The sequence below is a fragment of the Hyaena hyaena genome, unplaced genomic scaffold (assembly GCF_003009895.1).
Source record: "Hyaena hyaena isolate Hyena2069 unplaced genomic scaffold, ASM300989v1 scaffold_1203, whole genome shotgun sequence".
NCBI lineage: Eukaryota > Metazoa > Chordata > Mammalia > Carnivora > Hyaenidae > Hyaena > Hyaena hyaena.
This window is the reverse complement of record NW_024081826.1, coordinates 71,664-90,820: the sequence shown is the minus strand read 5'-3', so window position 1 is coordinate 90,820 and position 19,157 is coordinate 71,664. Positions and strand designations below refer to the sequence as shown.

Here is a 19,157-nt window from a genome sequence, read left to right as displayed (position 1 = left end):
CTAGAAGGTTTCAACAGAAAACTAGATGGAACAAAAGAAAGGATCAGTGATCTAGAACAGTAGAACTTAACCAAACAAAACAGCAGAAAGAAAAAAAGAATTTAAAAAGTGAAGCTAGCTTAAGCAACTTGTAGGACAACACCAAGTGGAATAACATTCACATTACAGGGGTCCCAGAAGGAGAAATCAGAGAGAAAAGGATAAGTGTATTGAAAAAAATAATGCCTGAAAATTTACCTAATCCGGGGAATAAGGCATCCAGTTTCAGGATGCCTAGAGAGCTCCAAATAAGGTGAACCCATAAGAGTTAATATTCAAAATACATAAAGAACTTATACAATTCAACAACAACAAAAAACAAATAATCTGATTAAAATGTGAGCAGAGGACCTGAATAGATGTTTTTCCAAAGACATACAAATGGCCAACAAATGGACACATGAACAGATGTTTAACATCACTAATCGTCAGGGAAATGCAAATCAAAACCACAATGAAATATCACCTACAACTGTCACAATGGCTGGAGACAAAAACATAAGAAATAACAAGTGTTGATGGGAATATAGAGAAAAAGGAAACTGTACGCTGCAGCCACTGTGTAAAACAGTGTGGAAGTCTCTCAAAAAATTAAAAATACAAATACCATATAATCCAGTAATTCTACTACTGGGTATTTACTGAAACAAAATCAAGCCACTAATTTGAAAAGATATACGCACTCCTATGTTTATTGAGACATTATTTACAATAACCAAGATATGGAAGCAACCTAAGTGTCCATAGATGATTGATGCATGGATAAAGGAGATGTGGTATATATAATGGAATATTACTCAGCCATATAAAAGGTTGAGCTCTTGTTATTTGCAACAACATGGATGCACCTAAAAAGTATTATGTTAACTGAAATATATCAGAGAAAGACAAATACCATATGATTTTACTTATTTATTGAATCTAAAAAACAAAACAAAACAAATAAGCAAAAACAGAAACAGACCCATCTGTAAATAGAGAAAAAAACTGATGATTTTCAGGGGGGTGGGAATTGGGGGATACGAAAATGGGGGATGGAGAGTAGGAGATGTAGGCCTCCAGTTACGAAATGAATAAGTATAGAGAAAAAAATGTGCCACATAGGGATTATAATCAATGGTATTGTAATAATGTTGTGCGATGACAGATGGAAGCTACACTTGTGGTAAGCATAGCATAATGTATAGACTTGTCAAATCGCTGTATTGTGCACATGAAACTAATGTAACATTATGTGTCAACTATACTTTAAATAAAAAAAAAGATGAACTCAAAGGGAATGACACCAAGATGCATTATAATTAAAATGTCAAAAGTTAAAGATACAATCTTCAGTGCTGCAAGAGAAAACAACTTATTATGTATAAGGGAACTCCCATAAGACTATGAGAAAATTTCTCAGCAGAAACTTTGCTGGCCAGAATGGTGTGACTGGATATATTCAAAGTTGGTTGACGAATGGAAACTTCCAACCAAGAAAACTCTACCCTACAAAGTTATCATTCAGAATTGAAGGAGAGATAAAGAGTTTTCCAGACAAGCACAAATTAAAGGAGTTTATCACCACTAAATGCCCTTATATGAATATAAAAGGTGCTTCTTTAGGCTGAAAAGAAACTAATTAGTAACAAGAAAACATACAAAAGTAAAAGTCTCACTAGTAAAGGTAAATATGCAGTAAAGATATATACAGTAAAAATATACAGTAAAGATATGGAACGAATCACTTATAAAGCTAGTATGAAGGTAATTTCTCTTTCATTTCCGATCTTATTTGAATGCTCTTTTTTTCTTAATGAGTCTCAGAAAAGATTTGTCAGTTTTATTTATCTTTTCAAAGAATGAGCTCTTAGTTTCATTGAACTTTTCTACTGTCTTTTTAGTCTCTATTTCATTTATTTCAGTTCTGATCTTTATTATTTCTTTCCTTCTACTAACTTTGGACTTTGTTTGTTCTTCTTTTTTCTGGTTCCTTTAGGTGTAAAGGTGGATTTTGTATTTGAGATTTTTCTTGTGTCTTGAAGTCGGCCTTTATTGTGATAAACTCCCCTCTTAGAACTGTTTTTGCTGCAACCCAGAGATTTTGGTATGTTATATTTCAATTTGCATTTATCTCAAGGTATTTTTTTATTTCTCTTTTTGATCATGGTATCTCCCCTGCCAGGTAAGTATTTTTTTTAAATTTCTCTTTTGATTTCAATTGACCCATTAGTTGTTCAGTAGCATGCTGTTTAATCTCCACTTTTTTGTGATTTCTCAGTATTCTTCCTGTAATTGATTTCTAGTCTCATACTACTGTGTTCAGAAAAGATGCTTGATATGATATTAACCTCCTTAAATTTATTAAGACTTGTTTTGTGGCCTAATATTTGATCTATCTTGGAGAATGTTCCATGTGCACTTAAGAAGAATATGTATTCTGCTGCTTTTAGGTATATAGATATATATATATGTTACAACTAATACAAAAGAAATATGAAGGATCATAAGAAACTACTATTAACAGTTATATGCCAACAGTTTGGACAGCTAGAATAGATAAATTTCCAGAAACATTCAATTTTTAAAGACTTAATGATGAAGAAATAAAAAATCTAAATAGATTGATTACCAGTTATGAGATGAAATTAGTAATCAAAAACATACCAACAAACAGAAGTCCAGGCTCATTGGTGAACTTTATCAAACATTTAAAGATTTAATATCTGTTTTTCTCAAATTCTTCCAAAAATTGAAGAGGAGGGAATAATACATCCAAATTCATCTTGTGAGGCTAGCATTATTTTGATACCAAAACCAAATTAGGATACCAGAAAAAAAGGAAAATTACAAGTCAGTATCACTGATGAACATAAGTGCAAAAATTCTCAACAAAATATTAGCAAACTGAATTCAACAATACATTTAAAGGTTCATATACCATAGTCAAATAGGATTATTCCAGAGATGTAAGGATTCACAAATCAATTAACATGATATACTACATTAACAAAATGAAGGATGAATGCATATGATCAACTCAGCAGGTGCAGTAAAAGCATTTGACAAAATTTTGCATATAAAAAAAACTGTCAACAAAGTGAGTCGAGATGAAATGTACCTCAACAGAAAAAAGCCATATATAACAAATCCACATCTAGTATATACTCAACAGTGAAAAGCTAAAAGCTTTTCCATTAAAAACAGAAGCAAGACAGAGATCCCACTCTCACCACTTTTATTCCACATAGTATTGGAACTCCTAGCCAGAGCAATTAGGTAGGAAAAAGAAATAAAAGGCACCTAAATTGGAAAGGAAGAACTAAAACTGTTGCTAATTGCAGATAATATGATTTTATATATAGAAAAGCTTAAAGACTACCCAAAACTTTTAAAACCTGTTTACCAAATATTATGAGCCTCTGATGAATGAAATTTAAGAAGACACAAATAAATAGAAAGTTACTCCATGCATTTGGATTGGAAGATTTAATATTGTTAAAATGTCCATATTATTCAAAGCAGTCTACCAATTGAATATAATCCTTATCAAATTGCTAATGACATTTTTCACTGAAATCGAACAAATAATCCTAAAATTTGTATGGAATCATAAGACCTCAAATAGCCAAAGCAGTCTTGAGAAAGAACAAAGCTGGAGACCTCACACTCCTTGATTTCAATCTTTATTGCAAAGTTAGTGTAATCAAAACAGTATGGTATTGGCATAAACTGAAACATAGATCAAGAGAACATAAGAGAAAGCCCAGAAATAAACCCATGCATATTTGGTTAATTAATTTATGAGAAAGGAGGCAACAATATACAACGGGGAAAGGACAATATTTTCAATAAATAGTGCCATCAAAACTGGAAAACTACATGAAAAGAATGAAACTGGATCACTATCTTATAGCATATACAAAATAACCTGAAATGTATTTAAGACTGAATGTAAGACCTGAAACCATAAACTCCTAGAAGCAAACATAGGTAGTAAATCCTTGCCATTGGTCTGGGCAATAATAGTTTGGACCTGACTCCAAAGGCAAGGGCAACAGAAGGAAAAATAAACAATTAGGACTACCTCCAATTAAAAAGCTTCTGCACCTTGAAGGAAATCATCAATAAAATGAAAAGTCTACTTACTGAATGGGAGATTTTTGAAAATCATATATCCAATAAGGAGTTAATATCCAAAATAGATAAGGAATTCACTTATACAAATCAGTAAAAAAAAAAAAAAATTAAAAATGGGCAGGAGATTGGAATAGACATTTTTCCAAAGAAGATATACAGATTGTCGACAGACACATGGAAAAAATGCTCAGTATCACTAATTATCAGGGAAGTATAAATCAAAGCCTCAATGAGATATTATCTCATATCACCTCCGTCAGAATGGCTGTTGTCAAAAAGACAAAAAAATAGTAAGTGTTGGTGAGGATGTGGATAAAAAGAAACCTTTGTGCACTTTTGGTTGGAATGTAAATTAGTACAACTAGTATGGAAAACAATATGAAGGTTCCTCAAGAAATTAAAAATAGAACTGTCCTAAAATTATCCAGCAATTCCACTTCTGAATGTTTATTCAAAGAAAATGAAAACACTAATTTGAAAGGATATATGCACTTTATGTTCATTGTAATGTTATTTACAACAGCCAAGATATGGAAACAACCTAAGTATTGTAGATAGATGAATGGATAAAGATGATGTGATATATGTACATACATACCCAAAGGAATATTACTCAGCCATAGAAGTAAATAAAATTTTGTCATTTGTGACAACATGGATGAACCTTGAGAGTATTACGGTAAATGAAATAAGTCACATGAAGAATGAAAATTCCTTATGATTTCACTATATGTGTATGTAAAATACAAAACAAATGAACAAATAAAACAAATCAAATCTCATAGAGGCAGAGTACAGATTGGTGGTTGCCAGAGGTAAGGAGATAGGGGTATGTGGGAAATGGGTTAAGGTGATCAAGAAGTGCACATTTCCAGTTATAAAATAAGTCATGGGGATATAATGTATAGCATGGTGACTATAGTTAATATTGTATTACATATTTGAAAGTTGCTAAAAGAGTAGATATTGAATGTTATCATGAAAAAATAATGTTTTGTAACTCTGTAAAGTGATGGAGAGTAACTAAACTTATTTTGGTAATCATTTTGCAATATATACCTATATAGAATTATTTTGTTGTATACCTGAAATTAATATAATGCTATATGTCAATTATACTTCAGTAAACAAACAAAAAACAAACAAAAAACCCAACTAATTGCTTCTTCTGAACACATATGAAACACCTCCTGGAAAGCTCCTAAGATAACTCTAAAATGAAGAAACTTTGAAGTGATATTGCTTTTAAAAGCATTTTTAAGGGCGCCTGGGTGGCTCAGTCAAAGTGTCCGACTTTGGCTCAGGTCATGATCTCACTGCTGGTGGGTTCAAGCCTTGTGTCAGGCTCTGTGCTGACAGCTCAGAGCCTGGAGCCTGCTTTGGATTCTGTGTCTCCCTCTCTCTCTGCCCCTCCCCCACTCACACTTTACCTCTCTCTCAAAAATGAATAAATGTTAAAAAATTTTTTTTTAATTTTAATGTTTTTTATTCTTTTTTTTTTTTTTTTGAGAGAGAGAGAGAGTGTGCCGATAGGGCAGGTGCAGAGAGAAACAGAGACACAGAACCCAAAGCAGGCTCCATGCTCTAAGCTGGCAGCACATAGCCCTATGCAGGGCTCAAACCCATGAACTGTGAGATCATTACTTGAGCTGAAGTTGGTTGCTTAACCGACTGAGCCACCCAGGCTCCTCAAAATCATTTTGAGACTTTGTTGTGGTTGTGAGTGTGAATTTATTTCGTTAATCTAATGAAACAATGTCATGACACATATAGAATGGCAGTATTAATATGAATGTTGTAGAAGTTGGCATCAGGAGGAATGCAATGCATTCCTGTTGCCCCTATATTCAGTTGAGGAAATTGGGCATGAGGAAGGTTATAGAATTTACCCAGGGTCATCTAGGTAGTGTTTCTGAAAACCAGAATACAAGTAGGTGTGTTCAACTCCAAAGTCCACATTTTATACACCGCCATTGTTAACCTGTTAAAATTTCTGAGCTTTTTCCTTTTTTTAAAAAATTTTTTAACGTTTTATTTGTTTCCGAGAGAGAGAGCGTGAGAAGGGGAGGGTCAGAGAGAGAGGGAGACACAGAATCTGAAACAGCCTCCAGGCTCTGAGTTAGCTGTCAGCACAGAGCCTGATGCAGGGCTCGAATCCATGAACTAACTGTGAGATCATGACCTGAGCCGAAGTTAGCTGTCCAGCCAACTGAGCCACCCAGGCACCCCAAAATTTCTTAGCTTTTTCATTTTGTTTTTCCTGTTGTGTGTAAAGGAGGAAATATAAGTAGTTGTTTTAAGGTATTATAAACATAATGCAAACTGTTTCCATGTCCCCTAAGTTGTGGAAGGACTTTGCCTACTCCTGGTGTCACTGAACATCGTTGTTATTCCTTCATTCATGATATAACTGAATGATATAGCCTTTACTGTGTTCCAGGCATTGAGGATGTAGTAATAAACAAAACAGGCATAGCATGAAATGAACAAGTCAAAGGATAAAAGATATACCATAAGGAATATAGTCAATGGTATTGTAATAGTGTCGTATGGAGACAGAGGGTAGCTACACTTGTGGTGAGCATGATTTAACTCATAGAGTTGTTGAATCAGTATGTTGTATACCTGAACTAATGTAACATTGTGTGTTAACTATACTCAAATTACAAAAAAAGTAGACATAGCCTTTCCCTTACGTAGTTTGGAAATATTAAGCAAATTATCATACCAGTAAAATATGTAACTAAAGCTTTTTTAATGTTTACTTTTGAGAGAGATAGATAGAGCAGCACAAGGGCAGAAAGAGAGGGAGACAGAGGATCTGAAGCCAAATCTGTGCTAACAGCAGAGCCCAATGAAGGGCTTGAACCCATGAAATGTGAGACTGTGACCTGAGTTAGAGTTGGGCACCTAACCAACTTTGCCACCCAGCCACCCCAGTAAACTATGTAATTAAACATGGTGATAATAGCTCTAAAAAAAGGTCAGGAGAGGCATGGAATAATAACAGAGATGAAAAGGTGGAGAGGAAGGAAAGCTTTCTTTATAATACCTGTATTGATATCTAAGAAAAGACCTGTTAGATGGGTGGGATCATTTAAGTGAAGCTTTATGGCCCAAATAACATGGTCCCTGACTCATCTGGAACTTCAGCTTTCCCTTATGCTTGTTATATCCCAACCACACTTGCCTTCACTCTGGTCCTAAAATAAGTGAAGCTTTGGGAAAACTCACCTCCAGGCAGGCAGAAAGAAGAACATCACTCATCATAGGGAAATAACAACTACATTGAGATACTACCTCATACCAGTCAGAGTGGCTAAAATTAACAACTCAGGAAACAACAGATGTTTGCAAGGATGTGGAGATCATTTAATTCATAAAGGCTTGTAACACCAGTATTTTACAGATGAAGAAACTGAGTCAAAGAATGGGATTCAGGTCCTCAAACTCAAAACCAATGTTTGTAGTCAAGTTTATCTGATCCCAAAGTATGTACCCTTTTTGTTTACAACATAGTTCTTTTGCTAGGTCATTTAACTTTTGGCTAGATTTTCTACTTTAATTAGACTATATTATTGTTGATTTAAGGTTCTTCCAGATCATTCCCCCTCTGGATTATATCCAGAGAATATTTGCAAATTAATCTTTGTTTTTCCTAGTATTATGAAAAATGTAGTATAACAAGAAAATGTTTCATATAGACAAGTATAAAACTTGTAGGAGATACTAAAAATAAACTTTACTTATGTTTTAGATGGATTGTCTAGTCACATGTCCTTTCTTATTCTGTGAGAGTTTTGAGAAAAATCAGTGCAGGTATGAGTGGAGTAGTAATGTCTATATTTCCATATACAGCATAATTAGTTCTTTAAGCTAATTTTAATGATAATATGTTATTCTGTAATCAATTAAACTCCATTTCAATGACATCCTGTTAGAATAGTGCTTGGCTTTATGTAGAAGGAATGAATGAGCTAGATAAGGCATCTCATCCATACCTGTGATATCTGATGTCAGATATCACTCAGACTGGTTACATTGGCAATAAAAAGTATTGAAATTTCACGTTGATTAAAAGAATTGAAGGAATTAAATATTTTAAGGCATACAGTTTTTTTCCTTTGATCTGCATTTGCTGATGATCAAACCAGTTTGCCACATAATAACCAAGACATATAGTACTGTCTTTAGTCATGGCACCTGTATGTGTAAATTACCTTCCCAAAAATAAGTAATAGTGAAAAAATGAATAAACTTAGTCACAGTGGACATCATGCACAATAGGATCAAAATGAATTGCTAGTTCATTTCCTATTACATTTTTCCCCATAGTTCTTAGTTGGGGAGACTCTGAGTTTTCAGAAGAAGGCTCTTTCAAGGATTTCTACCCATTACTTCTTTAAAAATGAGGTTTACATAATGTGTTTTCCTTTCTTTCTTTTCTTTTGGAGGAGGGTAGTAAATGAATTTCCTGTTAGTTCAATTAGAATTTATTATGTACTTACTGTTTTTTAAAAATTTTTGAATGTTTATTTACTTTTGAAACAGAGAAGGGCAGAGCATGAGCGGTAGAAGGGCAGAGAGAGAGGGGTACACAGAATCCAAAGCAGGCTCTAGGCTCTAAGCTGTCAGCACAGAGCCTGACATGTGGCTCAAACTCACGAACCTTGAGATCGTGACCTGAGCTGAAGTTGGATGCCTAACTAACTGAGCCTCCCAGGTGCCCCTATTATGCACTTATTCTTTAGTGATAAAGGAACTTAATGTCATTAATAGTTATGATCTTTACATTTTGTTCCAGAGTGGAACATTTACAGAAATTAGATTGTAAATTCTAAATGTTTAAATGCACCTTACTTAGGATTTTTATATAACTGTACTCCTGCTCTGCTTGCTTATTGGTATTTATGTCTGTAAGCTCCTGTTAATTGGTTAACGTTTGTAGAGTGCTTTTGAGATGGAAAAACTAATGATCACTGTACCGTAGGAGGGTGTGGGTGGCTGCTGTGACAACTTACTGCTTGGAGTTTGACTGTGAGGGCTTGCTGTGGGCTCTGCAATTATGAGGAATCCCTGAAGAGTTCTATGTCCCTGTTTCTCAAAGGCTTTTGTTTTTGATTCCCCTGGTGTGGTTAAGTCAGTCTGGACATAATAAAATCATCATTCCTGCAAAGCTGTGAGAGAAAGGCTCTTCAAAGATTTCTTACTCACTTTACCAGTAGAGTTTGCTCTCATGCAGTTGGACAGTATCTATATTCCACTATGAAATAAACCATAATAATAATAGGAATACATTAAAGTTCAGAAAAGCTGTTGTTCTTAAAAATTAGGGACATATGTTTTATTATTCTATCTTTTTCCCCTTGCAGCATAAGCTCAATAGGAGCCACAAATTTATTTCTTTATTTTTGAAATAAAGGACATATATTTGTCAAAAAGTTGTTTTGAGATGTAGGACATGTAAAACAGGCACCCTCCTACACTGTTGGCGGGAATGTAAACTGGTGCAGCCCCTCTGGAAAACAGTGTGGAGGTTCCTCACAAAATTAACAATAGAACTCCCCTATGACCCAGCAATAGCACTGCTAGGAATTTACCCAAGGGATACAGAAATGCTGATGCATAGGAGCACATGTACCCCAATGTTCATAGCAGCACTCTCAACAATAGCCAAAACATGGAAAGAGCCTACGTGTCCATCAACGGATGAATGGATCAAGAAGATGTGGTTTATCTATACCATGGAATACGACATGGCAATGAGAAAGAATGAAATCTGGCCATGTGTAGCAACATGGATGGACCTTGAGGGTATTATGCTGAGCGAAATAAGTCAGGCAGAGAAGGACAAATATCATATGTTTGCACGTATAGGAGGATTAGGAGGAACTTAACTGAGGACCATGGGGGAGAAGAAGGGGGGAAATGGTGGGGGAAAGGGAGAGAGGCAAACCATGAGAGACTCTTGAATGCTGAGAACAGATTGAGGTGGGGGGGGGGGGGGGGGAGATGGGCATAGAGGAGGGCACTTGTGGGAATGAGCACTGGGTGTTATATGGAAACCAACTTGACAATAAACTATTTGTAAAAAAAAAATGTAGGACATGTATTTGTCAAAAAGTTTACAAAGAAAAATGTAATTGTGAAATGACAAAATTTTCCATCCATTTCTACAACATACTTATTGTCAAAGGGAAAAGAGTTTTTTTAAAAAATTGAAATTAAAATTTAAAAATTTGAGGGCTGCTATGCGGCTCAGTCAGTTAAGCATTCTACTCTTGGTTTCAGCTCAGTCATGATCTCATGCCCTCTTGGCCCTGCTGTTGCTCAAAGACTTTGACTCTATGTCCTGTCATGAACTAGCTCAATGAGCAGAGATACTACAGAGGTGGCTATGGCTCCACCCAGGCCACCTTCATGGTGTTCCAAGCCTTGGCCCAATACCAGAAGGATGTCCCTGACCACAAGGACCTGAACCTGGGTGTGTCCATTAACCTACCCAGCTGTAGCTCTGCCATCAAGTACACGATCCTCTGGGAATCTGCTAGCCTCCAGCGGTCAGCAGAGACCAAGATAAATGAGGACTTTGTAGTAACACCTAAGGGAAAAGGACAAGGTACCTTGTCAGTGGTGACAGTGTACCATGCCAAGCTCAAAACCAAACACACCTGCAAGAAGGTTGACTTCAGGGCGGATATACAACGAGCTCTTGAAGACATCAAGAGGCCTCAGGCTGCCCTGAACACCATGATCCTTGACATCTGTACCAGGTACCTGGGAGACAAGGATGCTACCATGTCGATCTTGGATATATCCATGATGACTGGCTTTTCTCCTGACACTGGTGACCTTGACCTGTTGAGCAATGGCACCAACAGATACATCTCTAAATATGAGCTGAACAAGGCCGTCTCCCATAAGAACACCCTCATCATCTACTGGACAAGATCTCACATGACCAAAAGGACTGTCTGACCTTCAAAGTGCACCAGTATTTCAACGTGGGGCTTATCCAGCCCAGGTCGGTCAAGGTGTACTCCTACTACAACCTGCATCTGGTTCTACCACCCAGACAAAGAAGACGGTTTACTGAGCAAGCTCTGTCACAAGGACATGTGCTGCTGTGCTGAGGAGAACTGTTTCATGCACCAGGTGGATGAAAAGATCACCCTGGCCGAGCATCTGGACAAGGGCTGTGAGCCGGGAGATGACTACGTGTACAAGACCAGACTTCTCAAGAAGGAGCTGTCAGAAGACTTTGACGATTACATAATGGTCATCAAGCAGATCATCAAATCAGGCTCTGATGAGATGCAGCCTGGGCAGGAACGCAGGTTCATCAGCCATGTCAAGTGCAGAGAAGCTCTGAAGCTGCAGGAGGGAAAACACTACCTCATGTGGGGCATCTCTGCCGACCTGAGGGGAGAGAAACCCAACGTCAGCTACACCATCGGGAAGGACCCCTGGGTGGAGCTGTGGCCGGAGGTCGACGAATGCCAAGATGAGGAGAATGAGAAGCAGTGCCAAGATCTGGCCAACTTCACTGAGAACATGATTGTCTTTGGCTGTCCCAACTGACCCCCCCCAGAGCCCCCACAATAAAGCTTCACTTAGAGTTCAAAAAAAAAAAAAGTTACTGAGGTAGTGAACCTCAGCAGTCTTTAACCATGTAACAAAAAAAAAAAAAGAAAAAAAGCTGCCTACTTAGAGTGGGTTTCAAAAGTGGTAAAGCAGGTAAAACTGACAGCACATAAAACTGACCCCTTAGCAAGGAGCTAACTTTAGTTTTGTCCAAAATAGTACATTTTGGTACCCATTGTTGAAGTGAAGATTTGTTCTGAAGTTCAGCCATATTTATCAAACTTTTAAAATCTTAAAAATTTTAAAGCTTATAAAATTAGAAAATGCTTCAGAGTAATGAGGAATACAAAAAAGCTCAGTAAAAGATATTTTTACATCAATTTTTACATAATCAAGAAAAATTAGAGAAAGCCAAATGGCCCAAAATTTAGACTATTTCAACAAATTATTGTACAGCCATTTAAGGTGACATTGTGCCACCATTATGACAACATGGGGAATGCTTATGCTATTATATTAAGTAAACAAAAAAGAGAATAGAAAATTAAGTATAAAATATGTTCTTAACTATGTAAAATATTCATATAAACTGCTTAGAGGGAAATATAGTAAAGCACTAAGAATAATTTGTTTCTTCCTTAATGATTACTTCATATTTTTAAAAGTTTTTATGATGAACAATTGTTTTTCCTTCTTAAATAGATACTTAAAATATACAAAAGTATGGGGGTGCCTGGGTTGCTCAGTCGGTTGGGTGCCCGACTTCTACTCAGGTCATGATCTTGTAGTCTGTGGGTTTGAGCCCTGTGTAGGGCTCTGTGCTGACAGCTCCCTCCCTCTCTGACCCTTCCCTGCTCATGCTGTCTCTCTCTGTCTCTCAAAAATAAATGTTAAAAAAAATTTTTTTAAATATACAAAAGTATGGAGAATGATATAAAATAACAGACAACCTTGTATCTACATGTTATTTTAAAATCTTATTTGCTTAGATATTTTCAGGTGTTTTTTGTTCTTGTTTCATTTTGTTTATTTGAGAAAAAACATTTGATTTCTCTTTTTTTCGGGGAGGTAACCGCTAGTCTGAGGTTTGTTTTATATTTTTGTCACATGTGAAAACATCCATAAATAACATTTAGTATTATGTGTATTTTAAGGTTATCCATAACAATAGTGGTATACATATTATTCTGCAATTTGTTCACTCACTTATATTTTTAAGATTTATTTATGATGATGTATAGAGAACCAGTTTGTTTTAAAATGCTATAAAGTATCCCATTATATTGATATACAATCATTTATCTATTTGTTCTCCCAGTAATTCTCCAAGTAGTATACTCTCTTAAATTGTCTTAAATTGTTCTTATAAAATACTGTAATTAATATTCTTTTTAAAATTTTTTTTTAATGTTTTATTTATTTCTGAGAGAGAGAGCACGCAAGCATGGGAGGGACAGAGAGAGAGGGAGACACAGCATCTGAAACAGGCTCCAGGCTCTGAGCTGTCAACACAGAGCCTTATGCAGGGCTTGAACCCATGAACCGTGAGATCATGACCTGAGCTGAAGTCGGATGCTTAACTGACTGAGCCATCCAGGTGCCCCTGTAATTAATATTCTTAAAAATCTTGTACACATTGACGGAGGAACAAGGGGGAGAAGAAGGGGGGAAATGGTGGGGGAAAGGGAGAGAGGCAAACCATGAAAGACTCTTGAATGCTGACAAAAACTGAGGACTGATGGATGTGGGGGGGAGGGGGGATGGGCATGGAGGAGGGCACTTTGGGGATGAGCACTGAGTGTTATGTGGAAACTAATTTGACAATAAACTATTTGTAAAAAAAAAATAAAATAAAATAAAACATTTAAAAATAAATAAATAAAAATCTTGTACACATTTGAGGGTATAATTAGAAGTGGAATCAGTGGTTTGAAAATATTTATAACTTAGATTTTACTGAATTGTTCTCCATTTTATACTCTCAATAGCTGAATACATGAATTAGCATTTCCTGACATTCTTGTCAACACTTGATATTGATAAATATTTGTCAAATGGATAAATAGAATATTTTTAAAGAGTTTTTTTACTTGCCTTTCCCTGTTTACTTTTTTAAAATTTTATTTGAGAGAGAGAGAGAGAAAAAGCACAAGCAGGGGAGGGTCAGAGAGAGAGAGGAAGACACAGAACCCAAAGTGGGCTCCAGGCTCTGAGCTGTCAACACAGAGCCTTATGCAGAGCTTGAACCACGAACCGCGAGATCATGACCAGAGCCGAATTCAGATCCTTAACTGACTGAGCCACCTAGGTGCCTATGCCTTTCCCTATTTATTAGACTTTAGGATTACTTTGATATGAATTTTCTTTTTGCCCATTTTTCTATCAGGTCATTTGTTCATTTACTATTGGTTTTTAAGCATTCATGGTAGAGTTGGAATTCCAATTCTTTGTCATTGTATGTGTTGCAAATTTATTCTCCCAGTCTGTAAATTGTCTTTGTATTTTAAGGTTCTTTTGATGAACAGAAGTTTTAAATTTTTATATAGTGAAATGATTTCACATTTCTCTTAAATGTTTGTATGTTTATTTTGAGAGAGAGAGGCAGAGACAGAGCTCTCATGCACAAGAAGGGGAGGGACAAAGAGAGAAGGAGAGAATCCCAAGCAGGGTACACTCTGCCATTGCAGAGCCCAACATGGGGCTCTATCCCACAGACCGTGAGATCATGACCTGAGCAGAAATCAAGAGTTGGTTGCTTAACTGACTGAGCCACACAGGTGCCCCTTCACATTTTCTTTATAAGTTTAAGGCTTTTTTGTCTTGTTTAAAATGTATGTCACTATCCTGAGGTCATAAACACATTCAATATTTTCTTTTAAAATAATTTATTCTTTGAGGCATCTAGGTGGTTCAGTTGGCTAAGCAACTGACTCTTGGTTTTGGCTCAGGTCATGATCTCACAGTTTGTGGGTTCTAGTCCTGCATTAGGCTCTGTGCTGGTAGTGCAGAGCCTGCTTGGGATTCTCTCCCCTATGCCCTTCTCTCTCTTTCCATCCCCTCCTCTGCTCATGCTCTTTTTTTTCCCTTTCAAAATTAATAATTAAACTTCCAAATAAATAAATAAAAGAATTTATTTTTTTTATGCTGTGATGTAGAAATCTAAGTTTATTCCTTGTATAGCTAACCATTACCCGGATATGATTTATTAAATGGCCTGTCGCTTCCATTCTATGCAATGCTGTCTCTATCTTATGTTAACTTTTCAAATATAAGTGGAGGGTTGTTATTGGCCTTTGCTGTATTTGTCTATTTGATTATTCTTGTAACATTATCATGACTACTTCAGTTTTAAAGTATGTTGGTATTTGTGACAGCAGGACTATCTTAGTTTTCTTTTAATTGTTTTGCCCATACTGGCCATTTTGTTTTTTCATATAAGTTTTATTATCACCATTTAAACTTCTTTAAACAATGCTTTTAAAATTTGGATTGGATGTATAGATTAATTTTTAGGAAGATTGATATGTTTCAAATATTGAATTTTTCCATCTAAGAATAGTTTATTTCATCCTTACTTTGTTCTTTTATATCTTTAATATTTTATGATTATTTATATATCTTTTATTGGATTTTTCCCCATTACTGTGTGTGTATGTGTGTAATATTACTATAAAACTACATTTTATAAATGAAAGTCTCTGGTTTATAAGAACCCTTCATTTTTCCTATATTAATATTTGCACAACCTTGTTGATCTCTTCTATTTTAAGTTGATCTATTGATTCTCTTGGGTTTTCTTTTCTTTTTCTTTTCTCTTTATTTTTTATTAAATTTTTTTTTTTGCTTTTTGTTTTAAAGATCACATACATCTTTGAATTTTTATTATGGAAAATTTTGAATATAGACGCAAAAGTAGAAAGTACTTAAATGCACATAAATCCATCAATCAGCTTTACCTGTCAGCAATATTTTGTCTTTCTCATTGTATCTATCCCCTCTATGTTATTTTATTTTATTATTTTATTTATTTTATTTTATTTTATTTTACAGTTTTTAAAAAATTTATTGTCGAGACAGAGAGAGACAGAGCATGAGTGGGGAAGGGTCAGAGAGAGAGGGAGACACAGAATCCGAAACAGGCTTCACGCTCTGAGCTGTCAGCACAGAACCCTATGCGGGGCTTGAACCCACGAACCGCGAGATCATGACCTGAGCCGAAGTCGGATGCTTAACCGAGTGAGCCACCCAGGGGCCCCTATTTATTTTATTTTTATTTCTGCTGGAATATTTTATTTATTTATTTATTTTTCTTTCATGGTTTATTGTCAAGTTAGTTTCCATATAAGACCCAGTGATCATCCCAACAAGTGCTGTTTATTCATTTTTGAGAGAGAGACAGAGTGCAACCAGAAGCAGGACAGGGAGAGAGGGAGACACAGATCCAAAGCAGGTCCAAGCTGTCAGCAGAGAGCCTGACCTGGCCACCACAGGGCTCAAACTTGTGAACCCTGAGGTCATGACCTGAACCAAAGTTGGATGCTTAACTGACTGAGCCACCCAGGCACCCATGGGTTTTCTATGTAAAACGCCATGTCTTTGACAAATAATGGTAAAACTATTTCTTCTTTTCCACTCATACTTCTGATTTCCTTTTTCTTGTTTATTGGTCTATCAGAGACTGCTGTCTACAAAATGCACTCATTCCTTCTTTCTTAAAAATGGGGATAGAATATTCAAATGAAAAAACTAAATTTTGCAGCCTCCCTTACATTTAGGTATAGCCACTGAAATGTATATAGAAGTAATTGGGTTGAGCTTCAAGAAAATTCTTGGACAAATGATTCCTATTGTAAGTGCATCCTTTTGCTTTTATCCTGTCTTCCTTTCTGATGCTGGGAACATAGATATGATGTTTGGAGCTCCAGTCTCCACTTTGAGATCATGAGGTACCTCTGAGCATGTAAGCAAATGTTGAGAATGGTGGTACAGAATGAAAAAGGAATATGGGCCATGATGAATTTATGGAGTTGCAATTTTAGGACAATGCTGCCTACATCAGAATTTCTTTTAAGCAAAAAAACAAAAAACAAAAAACAAAACAAAACAACAACAACAACAAAAAAAACCCCTACTATTTTGTTTAAGGTGCTATTATGTTTTCTGTAATATATAGCCAAATTCAATTATAAGTATACATATACTATGTCTTCAGTAGCATTTTGATGAAGTAATAAATAAGTAAAGTATTGTCTTTTTTTTAATTTAGAACAAAGTGTTTCTAGTTTTCACTATTAAGTTTGTTGTTTGCTATAAGTGTATTGTAGAGAGATTTTCAACATGTTTTCTTTCTTTTCCTAGTTATTTAGAGTTTTTATTATGAACTGTTGTTGAATTTTGTCTGCTGCTTTTTTTCTGCATCATATGATACAGGTGATAAAATAGGTTATACCTTTTATCCATTAATGTGATGATTTGCTTTAGTGAAATTTTCTAATATCTTCTCTTTCTAATATGTTTTATTTTCCACTTGTGAGATAAACCTTAGGTAACTACAATAAACTCTCTCTCTGAGTACCATTATTTTAAAAAATATATTGCTTGATTTGATTTGCTAATAATTCTGGAATATTCATATAATCTTATCTCTAAAACTGCCTTGGCCAGTGATCTTTTAGTTAGTAAAATTCAAATTATTTTTTTAATTTATGTAGGATTCAGATTCATTTATATATATTGTGAAATGATTACCATAGTATGTTCACCTAACATCCATCTTTTCATGTAGATACAATAAAAAGAGAAGAAAGAATAAAAGAAGAAAGGAAAAAATTTTTCCTTGTAATGAGAAATCTTATGATTTGCTCTCTTAACAACTTCCTATATATCAGACAAGAGTGTTGGCTGTAGTTATCAAATTGTACATTACCTCAGTACTTATTTTTCTTATAACTGCAAGTTTGTACCTTTTACCACCTTCCTCTAATTTCATCTGTCACCATCCTCTGCTTTTGATACCACAAGTGTGATCTTTCTATGTGTTTATTTTTATTTTATTTATTTTATTATTTGTTTTAGAGAGAGAGAGAGAGAGCACATGAGCAGGGGAGAAGGTAAAGGGAGAGAGAGAATCTTAAGCAGGCTCTAAGCTGAGCATGGAGCCCAACAAAGGGCTAAATCCCATGATCCTGGGATCATGACTTGAGACAAAATCAAGACTCAGTCATTCAACTGACTGAGTCATCTAAGCTCCCATCTATGTATTTGTTTTAGGTTTTTTGTTTGTTTGTTTTTGATTTCACATGTATGTGAGATCACCCAGTAGTTGTCTTTCTATGTTTTACTTATTTCATTTAGCATAATTCCTTTAAAGTCTATCCATTTGTCATGGATGGTAGGATTTCCTCACATTTAATGGCTGAATAGTATTATGCCATAATAATATATATTCTGCCATAATGATATATGTTATATATATTATATGCCATAATAATATATATTATTAATATGTAATAATATATATTTATGTTTATGTGTAGAGAGAGAGGGAGAGATCTCTTTAGATAGATATGTATATATATATAGATATATAAATATATATCTCACAAACTTTTTACCCATTCATATCCATTCATTCACTGATGGACACTTAGGCTCTCATGGATCTTGATGTCCATTTCTCTCCCTAAGTTCAGAAAGTTTTAAACCATTATTGCTTTAAGTATACGTTCTGTCCCTTTCTCTTCTCCTTCCGGAATTCCCAAAATGTGAATATTGCTTCTTGCTTTTGTGTCCTATAATTCTTATAGGCTTTCTTCACTCTTTTTCATTTTTCTTTTCCCACTGAGTTGATAATTTCCCATGTCCTGTACTCTAGATCACTGATTATTTCTTTGGCATAGTCGAATCTACTTTTGAAACTTTCTATTGAATTCTTAAGTTCAGTTATTGTGTTTTTTAACTCTAGAATTTCCTTTTTTAAAAATAATTGTTATTTCCTTGTTCCATTTTGTTCGTGCATTTTTGCTGTAATTTTGTTCAGTTGCCTGTCTGTGTTTTCTTGTAGTTTACCAAACTTCTTTAAAAGGACTATCCTGAATTCTTTGTCTGACAGTTCATAGATCTCCATTTCTTTAGGGACAGTTATTGGAGCTTTATTAGTTTCCTTTGGTGTTGTCATATTTACCTGAGTTTTTCCTTTTTTGTGTGTGTGATCCTTGATTCCTCATGTTGGTATCTGCACATTGGAGTAATTGGGTTGCTCTTCCAGAGTCTACAGTTTTGCTTTGGCAGAGACAATTATTCAACAGTCAGCTCAGTCTGGATTTCTGGGTGAGTCTGCTGGTAACATCCTTGGCAGGGGGTACCTGCTGTAATGGTCTAGTTTAGGACAAGGCAACTCTCTGAGCTCTGAGGCC

The 19,157-nt window shown here is 35.3% G+C and overlaps 1 pseudogene; it reads left to right on the top strand.

Moving 5' to 3' along the window:
- The first annotated feature begins 1,179 nt into the window (after nucleotides 1–1,179).
- LOC120224558 lies at nucleotides 1,180–11,774 on the top strand (annotated as a pseudogene).
- Nucleotides 11,775–19,157: the final 7,383 nt, after the last annotated feature.